Here is a 12,522-nt window from a genome sequence, read left to right on the forward strand (position 1 = left end):
CTCTCCTGGCACCCTATCTAAAGTAATCCCTCTAGTAATTCTCTACATGTCTCTGTTTCATTTTTTGTTTCATAACAATGGTCACAATCTCACATTATCCATATGTAGTGTGTACTTATTTATTCTATTTATTTATTGTTTTTCCTCTGCCTCCTCCACTACAATGTAAGCTCCAAATCTCATTCATCACTGATTCCCCAGCACCTAGCATGATGTTTGGCACATAGTGGGCCCACAGTAAACATCTATTGAACAAACAAATCAAACACCTAGCCCTGCATTGTCCAATAGAGTAGCCACTGGCCACACATGGCTACTGAGCCCTTGAAATGTGGCTATTCCAAACTGAGATGTGCTGGAAGTGTACAGTGCACATCAAATTCAGAAGACTTAGTGTGAAATGAAGAATGTTAAATATCGCATTAATGATTTTCATATTGTTTACATGTTAAAATGATAATAATTTGGATACATTTGGTTAAATAAAACATATTAACACCAATTCCAGCTGTTTCTTTTTACTTTTTAATACCAGTACTAAAAAACGAAAATTGCATATGTGATTCAGATTATATTTCTCTTGGATAGCACTGCCCTAGAAAGCCCTTATCACATGTGCTCTAAAGCTAGACTGTCTGGGTTTGAATCCTTGATCCACCATTACTAGCTGTGTGACCATAGGCAAATCACTTACTTCTTCAATAAATTAAAATTTATATTATAATCTATGTAAACTATCATTACCTAAGTTCCAAAGAAGAACTTATGTTTTGTCATAGAAGTTCAGAGCTTTAGGGCCGGCCCTGTGGCTTGGTGGTTAAGTGCGCCCGCTGCGATGCTGGTGGCCCGGGTTCGGATCCCGGGTGCGCATCGAGGCACCATTTCTCCGTTCATCCTGAGGCTGAGTCCCACATACAGCAACTAGAAGGATGTGCAGCTACGACATACAACTACCCACTGGGGCTTTGGGGGGAAAAAATAAAATAAATAAAATCTTTAAAAAAAAAAAAAGTTCAGAGCTTTATAAATGTTTACAAGTAGAAAAAAAGAATAATATGAATCTAGAAAAATTTATTAGACCCTTAATAGTGGTTTAGGGGGGGCTTTCACTTTTAATAATTTGTATTTCTGATGGTTTGTATTTTTCACAATGACTGTGTCACATTTGGAAGAAAAAAATAGACATATTCAAAAAATAAATTAGTAAAAGTTTGCAAAAATTCTTTAAATTTGTTTATTGTAAATGCCAGTTTTCAAGTCCTAAAACTGAAGACTCCATCCCTGAGGGTTGGCCAGCCATGGACATATTAGCTCTGACATGGTCCACCATCCAAGAAAGCCTGCTGTATCCCACCCCTTCTTCTGTGTTCCGACCTACAATTTGGGGACATGCTAAGCCAAACAAATGTCCAGGGAACTACGTAAAGAATTTCCATACTTCTTTTCCAACTATTTCCTTTTTCCATTTTGACTTTTCCTCTAATAGTTTTATCAACGCTATAATACACAACATAGAGTCTTGTGTTTGGCAGGTGCTCAGTGAATAGGGAATGACTGATTAAAGGAATGAATACATGAATGAATTCAATATAACTAGCATCTCCCTTCTTCCCAGCCTGTCACTTATGCTTCTTACTGTTTTATCGTTGTTGGATTATAATTTTCCAACACATGTGACTCCTTCTTTCTTTTTCCTCCCCTGATGCCAATATCTTCCATGGATTTCTTTATACTTTTCATTTTATCTACCACTTTTACCCTCTGATCCTCTTTAGTACAGTTCCTAGTGAAATTTCAGGAGACCTCTTTGGATTCCCCATTTTGGCTAAGAGTTACAATCATGTTTTCAAAATAATTCCTTATATAGATGGTATACTACCATTTATCTCAGAAAAGGGAAATATGAAAAAATATATAAATACCATGACAACATAATCAACAAATCAGAATATAGACTACCCCCCATGGGACAAATAATCTGTTTTCTTCAACAAATAAATTGTAATATTTAAAAAACAAAGAAATTAAGTTAATCTCTACTATCGATTAATAAAGCCATAAAAGACATATCAACCAATCATAATTTGTGAAACTTTTGTGTATCCTAATTTAAACAAACAAAACTATGAAATAAAAACATTTACAAGACTTATGAGACAATTGTAACTTTGAATACAGAGTAGACATCCGATGATATTACGGAATAATTGCTATTTTTTAAATTGAGGTATAATTGACATAACATTATATTAGTTTTAGGTGAACAACATAATCATTCAATATTTGTATATATTGCAAAATTATCACCACAATAAGTCCAGTTAACATCCATCATCATACATAGTTACAAAAATTTTTTTGTTGTAATGAGAACTTTTAAGATCCACTCTCTTAGCTACTTCCAAATATGCAATACAGTATTGTTGACTATAGTCACCATGCTGTACATTACATCCCCATGACTTATTCATTTTATAACTGGAAATTTGTACCTTTTGACCTCCTTCACCCATTTGCCCACTCCCTACTCCCCGCCTTAGGCAACCACCAATCGGTTATCTATATCCATGAGCTTTTGTTTTTTGATTTTTGCCTTTTTTTTTCAGATTCCACACGTAAGTGAGATCACATGGTATTAATCTTTTTCTGTCTGACTTATTTCACTGAGAATAATGTCCTTAAGGTCCATCCATGTTGTTTCAAATGGCAAGATTTCATTCTTTTTTATAGCTCAATAATATTCCACTGTATATATATATACCACATTTTCTTTATCCATTCATCCATTGATGGACATTTAGGTTATTTCCACGTCTTGGCTATTGCAAATAATGCTGCAATGAGCACGGGGGTGCATATATCTTTTGGAATTAGTGTTTTTGTTTTCTTTGGATAAATGCCCAGAAGTGGAATTGCTGGATTGTATGGTAGTTCTACTTTTAATTTTTTGAGGAACCTCTATACTGTTTTCCATAGTGGTTGCACCAATTTACATTCCTACAACAGTGCACGAGGGTTCTCTTTTCTCCACATCCTCGCCAGCATTTGTTATTTCTTGTCTTTTTGATAATAGCCATTCTAACAGATGTGAAGTGATGTCTCATTGTGGTTTTGATTTGCATTTCTCTGATGACTCGTGATATTGAGCATCTTTTCATGTACCCATTGGCCATCTGTATGTCTTCTCTAGAAAAATGCCTATGCAGATCTTCTGCCCATTTTTTAATCAATTGTTTGGTTTTTCACTGTTGAGTTGTATGAGTTCCTTATATATTTTGGATATTAACCCCTTCTCAGATATATGATTTACAAATATTTTCTCCCACCCAGAAGGTTGCCTTTTCATTTTGTTGATAGTTTCCTTTGTTGTGCAGAAGTGCCATTTTTAAGGTATGATAATGGTAAAAGTGTCCATATCTTTTGAAGATACATTCTAAAATATTAAGAGATGAATTGATATGATATTTTGCATTTTCTTCAGAACACTGGGGAGATGGGAATGAAGCAAGATTGGCTATGAGTTGATCATCCTTGAAGCTGGGTGATGGGTACATGGGAGTTTCTTAAACTTTGTCTTTTGAATGTCCTTGAAATTTGTCATAATAAAAATTAAAACATATTTATTACAAAATACATATAATTATAGAAAATTTGAAAAATATAGGAGAGTCTAGAAAAGGGGGAAAAAACTGCCCCTAATACAGCAGCAGTGATTATCTCTTAATCACTCATATTTAGGTACATTTCCTTTCAGTCTGCATTCTATGCACATATGTATAAATACATGTGTGTGTATGTGTCTATTTTAAAGCAAGACCTCACGTTGTTGACAGTCCTCCCATCAAGAAGTGGAGTATACGTCTTCCCTCCTTGAAACTGTTGGGCTTGTGGCTTCTTCGACCAATAGAACGTAGTGGAAGTGACTCAGTGTGATTAGGTCATTAAAGGCCAGGCAGCTTCTGCAGTGTTTGCTGGGGACACATGGTCTTGGAGCCCTGAGCCACCGAGTAAGAAGTCTGATTGCCCTGCGGCTGCCAAGCTGTGCGGAAGCCCGAGCCACATGCAGAGACCAAGTGCAGAGACACCAGTTGACAGTTCCAGCTGAGCCTAGACTCTGGGTCATCTCACCAAGGTGCCGGATACGTGAATAAAGAAGCCTCCAAGGCACTCCAGCCTCCAGCCACCCAAGACTTCCCAGGTGAGGCCCCACGCATGGGCGAGAAAAGACAGTTACTCTTCCCTGTCTGAACTGCTGACCCACAGACCCATGAACACATTGAAATAGTTGCTGTCTGAGGTGATCTGCTACACAGTACAGATAATAGGGACAGATTTGGGTACCTGGAAGTAGGTTGCTGCCATAAAAATTCCTACAACGTGGTATTTGTTTGGGGACTGGATGGCAGGAAGAAGCTGACAGGCATTGGGGAAGTTGATGGTGAGGGCTTGAATAAAGTGAGGAAAATTTTATTGGAAGCTGAAGGAAAGAAGGTATTTGTTACGTATCAGCAGAACATTTGGCAACAATGTCATCTGAGGTAATGTGGAAAATAGGAAATTAGATTACTTAACAAACTCAGTAATTTAGCTGAGGAGATTTCTGGATAAGGTATTAAAGGTGCCAACAACTTATTCTAGCGGCCTAGGTAAGATGAGGAAGGATAAAGATGAACTAAAGAATCACTATTCAGTTTTTGAGTAGAATTAAGAGGAAATGTAGAGGGAGGCTCAGCTGGAACATACCCAGCAAGGGATTCTCAAAATAAGTAAAGCCTTCTGAGCAAAGATCAAATCCAGGGCTCCGTCAAGAAAATGTGTTTTCAGAATAAAGATGAAGGCAAGTGTGTGACTTTAAAGCTCTTTGTTAGGATCTAAGAAAGGTATAAGGTGGTGCTTCATAGACTCTTGCAACTAAACGAAAGGTCTTGTCAGGGTAGAAAATTTTTTAGTCTAGCCTCTTAGGTTCAGTACCTGGGAGAGTTCAAATTTAACTGACAGGGCCAGCCCCATGGCTTAGCGGTTGAGTGCGCGCGCTCCGCTTCTGGAGGCCCGGGTTCAGATCCCGGGCACGCACCGACGCACCACTTCTCCGGCCATGCTGAGGCCGCGTCCCACATACAGCAACTAGAAGGATGTGCAACTATAACATACAACTATCTGCTGGGGCTTCGGGGAAAAAATAAATAAATAAATAAATTATAAAAGAAAAACAAATTTAACTGACAAAAGATAGAGTAACAGGAGAAAAAGAACACAAATTTTATTAATATTTTATCTGCATGGAAGTTCACAGAAAAGAAATGAAACTCAAAGTGACTAGACTCAGGAGCTTATATGCCATTTTGACAAAGGAAAGGGGGTTTGGGTTCAAGGGATGATAAATTGTGGGGAAGTGACTAGGAAATACATGAGGGAAACTAATGGAAGGTTAAGGTTATTTTAGTAAGGTCTGTTTAGGCAGACTCATCTTAGCGCTGACTCTCCACCTCCAGTGATAAGAGTTGCTCTCCTCTTCCTGGTACAGGACACCGTACCTTCACAAAGGGAAAATTATGCCCTATTTTTAGGCAGGAAAGAGGAGGGTAGATACTCACCCTAGATCTGCTGACTCTCAATTGCCTTCAGCTCAAAATAATCTTTATGCCAAAGTGGCATATTTTGAGATGGCATATTCTGAACCTCTTCAAGCCTTCTAAGGATTTAGGGCAAGCCTTACAAACAATCTCTGTTAAACAATAGGGCTTCTAAAAATCTTAAAGGCATTGTTACACACCGGGGCTCGAGGTAGGGAAGGGCTTATCTTAGAGATTTGTGGGTAGCTTATCTAATGGAATGGATTTTTATAAATTAAAAACATAAGAAATCCACAAAGATTTTAAAGGAATTATATTTGGCTTGAATTGAAGGGGATAGAGATAGTACAAAATGAAATGAGGCCTGTGGCTCCCCAAACTTCTAGGTAGAAACCAGGCTGAAAAAATTGCAAACACTGACTACTTTTTATGGAAAAAGGAAGGATGATTCAGAGAATGGGAACAAAGGCCCAGAGGGCAGAGGAAAAATCCCAGATAGTCATTCCCAGGGAACAGGATGGAGTCCTAATCGATAAATGGGCCACATATGCTCAGACGGATTCCAGAATTAATATAACCCAGTGACTGCTACAAGTTTCCGTTTTCTCCACTTTAGAACAAGAGTGTCTATAGCAGTTATGCTATACCTGTCTCTCCATTGTATGCTGGGTCTATGTGAGGGAGAGGTGAAAGAAAACTTGTTCTCTTTAATTCCTAAATTTTCAGATCAAGCAGAACCACACCCAAGGCACTTAACCCAAGGAGCCTAATATTCACCTGGACCTGAATTATATTATGAGACCCTGGACCCTGAGCCTCAGCCCAATGCTTTAACGAGATGAAACTTTAGGAGGAGAGAACTTGGATGTGTAGGAATGTAAATAACATGTGGGCATGTGACTAACTTTGGCAGTTTTAAAACGTGGCTGCAAATTCTGTGATCATCCTCCCTTAGAGAGGTGGATTCATTTCCCTCCTCTTGAATCAGAGAGGGTTTGTCATGGCTTCAATCAACAGATGGAAAGTGGTGGTGAACGTGACACTACGTGACTTCTGAAGCTAGGTCATAACAGGCCAGACAGTTTCCATCCTGCTCCCTGGGAACACAAACTTTTGGAGCTTTGAACCACAACGTAAAAAGTCTGACAACCCTGAGGCTACCATTCTGTGAGGAAGCCCAAGCCACATGAAGAGGAACTCTGGTAACAATCCAAAATGAGCCCAGCTTTTGACTCATTTCACCCTAGGCACCAAATACATGAGTAAAGACACCTCTAGATGATTTCTGCCCCAGCCACTCAAATCTTCCTAACTGAGGGTCCAGACATTGTGGAGTGAACACAAGTCATTCTTGCTGTACTCTATTCCCATTCTGGACCCATAGAATCTATGAACATGATGAAACACTTGTTGTATGACACTAAGTTGGGAGTTGTTTGTTATACAGCAATAGAAACACTGCAGTGTTAGTTTCCTGTGGCTGCTGCAACACATTATCACAAACTTGGTGGCTTAAAACAACAGAAATTTATTCTCACAGTTCTGGAGGCCAGAGTCCAAAATTAGTATCACTGGGCTGAAACCAAGGTGTGAGCAGAGCCACACTCTGGAAACTGTAGGGGAATATCTGTTCTTAGCTTCTTCCAGCTTCTGATGGCTGCTGGCATGCCATAGCTTGTGGCTGCATCACTTCAGTCTCCAAGGCCAACATCAAATCTCTCACTGCTCCTTCTTCATATCACTTTCGTGTGTGTGTGTGTGTGTGTGTGTGTGTGTGTGTGTGAGAGAGAGAGAGAGAGAGAGAGAAATCTACCTCTGTCTCTCATAAGGACGCTTGTGGTGGCATTTAGGGCCCACGTGAATAATCTAGGATAACCTCTTCATCTCAAGATCCTTAATTTAATCATATCTGAAAAAACTGTTTGGGGTGGGGAGTTTCTGATGTTTAGTGTTTGGTTTTGGTGTTGGTTTTTCGGCTTGTTTGGTTTTTTGCCATACAAGGTAACATTCACAAGTTCCAGGGATTGAGACGTAGATAACTTTTAGAGGGCCATTTCTCAGCCTACAGCTGCAAAGTTACAAAAGATCAGACTGTCTATATTCTTTTGTATCTTCCCTTTATTGATGTATGAACCAAAAGGAACAAGTACTCCCCAGATCATTAAATACTCTGAAAACAGCAGCTTTAATGGTTATATAATATTCTATTGAATGGGTATACTATAATTTAGTGATGATCCAAAATCTTAACGTTGGACACATTTCCAACTTCCTACTTCTGATTATTTCCTTAGACTAGTCCTAGATGTGGAATTACTGAACTTATTAAGTGTATTTTAAAACATGTAAAATATAATGCCAAATTGCCATCCAAAAATATATTAATTTACAATCTTATCAGTATAGGAAGCGCCTGTTTCATCATAACCTCACCAGCATTGAGTATTGGATTTTTAAAAATTTTTATTTGATGATATTTCTTTGAAAGTCTAGTGTTTTTCTTATCATTTTGCATTGAATTTTTTATATGCTAAGCATAATAATCCTATCATGTTTGTAGCAAATACTTTTCTGTCATTTTTTTATTTGCTTTGTTTTTGATAGCTATCTATTGTTTTCTTTATAATTTCTTACTTTGCCTTTATACTTAGAATGTCTGCCTGATTCAAAGATCAGACTTAAAATTCTGGTATATCCGGATTTATAAAATGTGGTGGCCATTAAAAAGAATCACTTGGATTTATATGTAATGACCCGGGAGTATGCCCATGATATATTACTAAGGGATAAAAGCAAGTCACAAAGTAAAGTGTGACTTCATTAAAAAAAAAAAAAAGGAAAGCTTTTTTTAGCTCGTATTATGTTATAAAAGCTTAAACCAAACCAGACTTTGCTCTGGGAAAGAGCATGTTTGAATCCTTTGTCCACACGTTAAGAAAAAGTGTCCTGGACACTATTAGGTATTCTTTTTTATAGTATTGGTTTGTCACTTTTTTTATTCAAGTGTTTGTTGAACACTTTACGGCCGTTACCAGTAAGTTTTTCTCCCCCAACCATCCCACCCCCACCTCTCCTTAGTTTGCTTGGCCTGTTCCCTTCCTGCAGGAGCAGGTATCTCTCCTGTCAAACCTGCTGACTCTCCTGCCCGCTTATCTCTTAACTCCGGGCTTTAGAGCCAGAGCCGCGCGGGCGGGCGCTGCTGCTGTGGGGCGGCTACTGTGTGCACGCTCGACCTTTGCCACTTTCCGCGCTCATGGGAACTGGAGGAGGATGTGGTTTACAAAGCTCGTTGCCCAAGTGTCCTTATTCCAGCGTCCTTATTTCCGAACTGGACCCCAAAGTACAAGTCCCATCCCCAATTAAAAAAAAAAAAATCCCGAGGAGGTGGGCCCGGCTTGGAGGAGGAGGGGGCGAGAGGGGAAGAGGAGGTGTTGGAGAAGCACATGCACGCGCCTCCGCCACTATTAATATTAACTTTTATTAAGACTTGGCCTTTCTCTCCCGGGGCTTCATGAAGCAGGAAGTCAAGGGCAGTGGCGCAGGCAAGGGAATTGGCAGGAAGAGAAGACCTTGGGTAAATTATTTAGCTGGGAAACGAGATTAAGAGTGATTCCGCCCTCCCCCCTCCCCCACACACCCCAAAGTGGGCCCAGGTTGGGGATCAGCCCTCAAACCGCCACTAATCATTTACGCTGGAAAATGTCTGAAGTCTGGCGAGGGGCACACCAGGAAGGCTTTTCTCCGCCGAGAGGAGACGCGCGCGCGGCGGGCACCCACCGGGCCGCAGCCGGATTCGGGGAGATGGCCTCCCCAGGCCGCGGGCCGCGCCTTCCGGGGGCGGTGAAGGAGCCGGGGCGCAAGTGCAACAGCGCGGCCGGGAAAGGTGGAACGGTGCAGGTCCGTTCGCACCCGCTGTTCGAGACGACACCCCAGCGACGGATCCCTGGCCCCGTGCCCTCTGCCCGGAGAAGCAGCCGAGGGGGCGGGAAGGGTCTCCACGGGCGCTCCTGCGGCGGCTCCGCCGAGCTGCCCTTCGCCGGCTGCCCTTGCTCAGCCCTCCCGCTCGCCCCGACTCTCGGGTCCGCGGCCAGGTCGGGGACACCGCCCACCAGGCCCGCCGCGGGGCCCCGGCCTTTCCGCCCGCTCAGCCGGAGCAGCAGCGCCGCCTGCCGGGGACCTCGCGCTAGTTTGGCCGCGGCGCAGGCGATTCGGCGGGCCGCGGGCGGGGGCCGCTCTCCCGAGGGCTGAACGCACCAACGCTCCCGTCCCCTCCCTCAAAATAAATTCCCTGCGGCTCGGCCGCCGCCGCCCGCCCGGGGCGCTCCGCGCCGAGGATGGAGGCCTCTCCTGGCGTTCCTCGCCGGGGTCCCGTCGGCGCCCGCGGCCCGGGTTCCTGGCACCTGCGCCCCGTGGTGGGGCGCGCCGTTTAAAACTTATTGTACGTTTCGCTATAATGACAAAAGCAACCGTTGAAACCAAGCCGATGCAAAGAAGAAAGAGAAAGTGCCTGGAGTCTAGAGGCGCGACCTCCGGGGGCAGGGGAGGCCTGCGGCCCGGCACCTCGCCTGTACCCACGCTGCGCTCCCGCTCCTCGAGGAGACGCCGGAACTCCCCGCGGAGCCCCCAGGCCGCCGTGGGTGGGAGGGGGCTTCTGTCCCACACCGGCAGACCAAGAGCTCGGCCTTCTGGGGCGCCAGACGGCCGCGGCGTCCGGGGGCGGGAAAGACCGGAACACCTGCGCCCCAGCGCGCGCAGAGAGCTCGAGCAGGCACTTGGCGCTGGGGCGGTGCGCTGTGGTGGCCGTGGCCCCGACCGGGCGAGAGGAAGGCTGACTGTCCCTCCGGGCTGCAGGGGAAGGGGCGAGGCCGCCGCCACTTGAGCTGCAGCTTCCCTAATGGCTGAGGCCGGGCTCGGATGCTTAACACCAGGCCGAATGCTTCTCCCAAGCCGATTCTAAGCAACTGGCCTATTTGGGCATGAGCAAAGTTTTCTCCCATTTCTCTGTCTAAAACATTCAAAGACTCAAATCCAGACAGTAATTTGTCTGAGGTAGGGCGGCAGGTGGAAATAAACTAGAGGTTCCCGTTAAGGAAACTGCTTCCTTCTGGTCTGTTTTGTCCAGCTTTACATGTGCAGAAGTAGCACCCAGCTTTATTCAGTAATACTAAGTCCATCTAAAAATGTACTCACTGAACAGCTTCAGACAGCACGATCGTTTGGTCATTTAATTCATTTGGTCATTTGGGCTTTTAGTTCTCAGTTCTGGCCAAATGTCCACCCAAGGGGAGCAAACATAACATTTCAAGACTCTAACCCTAGAAATGAGAAATAAATGGTTTTCCGTGGACTTAAGATCATGACCAAGAACTGTCTTTCTGAGTCAGCGTCTAATGTGTATAACAGTATGTCACTAACATATCTAAAAGTATATAAGACGGTTATATAAAATTCATAGGTATGAAAATTATAACAGGAACAGATGAAAATAGAGGAATTTGGATTTCTGAAATTTGCATTATTATTATTTTTGGGTGTGTGTGAGGAAGATCAGCCCTGAGCTAATATCCATGCCAATCCTCCTCTTTTTGCTGAGGAAGACCGGCTCTGAGCTAACATCTATTGCCAATCCTCCTCCTTTTTTTCCCCCTAAGCCCCAGTAGATAGTTGCATGTCATAGTTGCACATCCTTCTAAACTGTATGTGGGATGCCGCCTCAGCATGGTGGGACAAGTGGTGCGTTGGTGCGTGCCCGGATCTGAACCCAGGGCCGCCAGTAGCGGAGCGCCGCACTTAACCGCTAAGCCACAGGGCCCGCCCTGCATTATTTCTAATAAAGTGATTTGCGGGGAAAAAATTACATTTTAATTTTTTATACGTATGGCTTCCAGGCAGTCTCTTTTTGTTCTTGCATGCTTCTGTATTGCTACTTATTGGACAACGGTCCCTGGTTCTTGCTTAATTATGTCTTTCTTCTGTTTCTGGCAATACACATTCACTCTACCATAATTCTGCCCAGAAAAGGGAGAGTGGGGTTGAAAATAGAACCTGTTGAGTTTTGTTGTAGTTGTTGTTTTTAATACATTAGATACACAGAGTGAAAGAACAACACACTAAGTGTCTTTCATGAGTAAAAGAGCCTGCCCAGGTCATTTTTAACAAATCCTATCTGTGGTTTAGGTACTTAATCTTTGTCACTGAGTCAACTAATCGTCAATAAGTTATAATTATTTAAGTGCCACACAACAAGCAATTGTATGTTTGTACTACAATGACTTTAGCTCCTACATTGTTTTACATCGTTTGCTTTTCTGAGGTTGGAGAGGAATTTATCAACTCCTACTTGCGTAAAACCTATTATTGTCATACTGCAGATACAATGTGTTATGATAGCAGACTGTCAATCCTGAAAGTTCTGAGATAACACGTGAACAATTAGAAAAGGATTCCTTTCCTAGAAATTAAAACGCAAATACTGAAATTCGTGAAATGCCTGGGGTCCTATTTACCAATAAAATATCAGACACATAAACCTAATATGTGACCTGAATATTATTTTTTACATAAAAGTGTGCAAATGTGAAGGGACGGTTTGTTTATCATGTAATCTCAGGAAATTCTTCTTCACGAATCAAAATTGGTTGTGTTCTGGTTTATGGATTAGATCTCTAGCACAGAATCGCCAGGATCCTGCAGAAAGCAGAACAAACTAGTCATTTAACTTTGGGGCTCTGGCAATTTAGTTGATATTATCTATATCCACTGAGGTTAATGACAAATTCCAATTTGGAAAGCTGTTGTTAAAACAAATGTAACATTTGGTAGCCAAAAGGTCACCTGTGTGCGGTCCCCACCTTCTCTAAACTGGTTCTTCCAAAAAGAATGTGAAGGTAAATGCTGGTATAGCTCTGGAACTGACAGATTCTACTCTCCTGATTCGAAATTTGAGAGG

The sequence above is a fragment of the Diceros bicornis genome, chromosome 9 (genome assembly GCF_020826845.1).
Source record: "Diceros bicornis minor isolate mBicDic1 chromosome 9, mDicBic1.mat.cur, whole genome shotgun sequence".
NCBI classification, from domain to species: domain Eukaryota; kingdom Metazoa; phylum Chordata; class Mammalia; order Perissodactyla; family Rhinocerotidae; genus Diceros; species Diceros bicornis.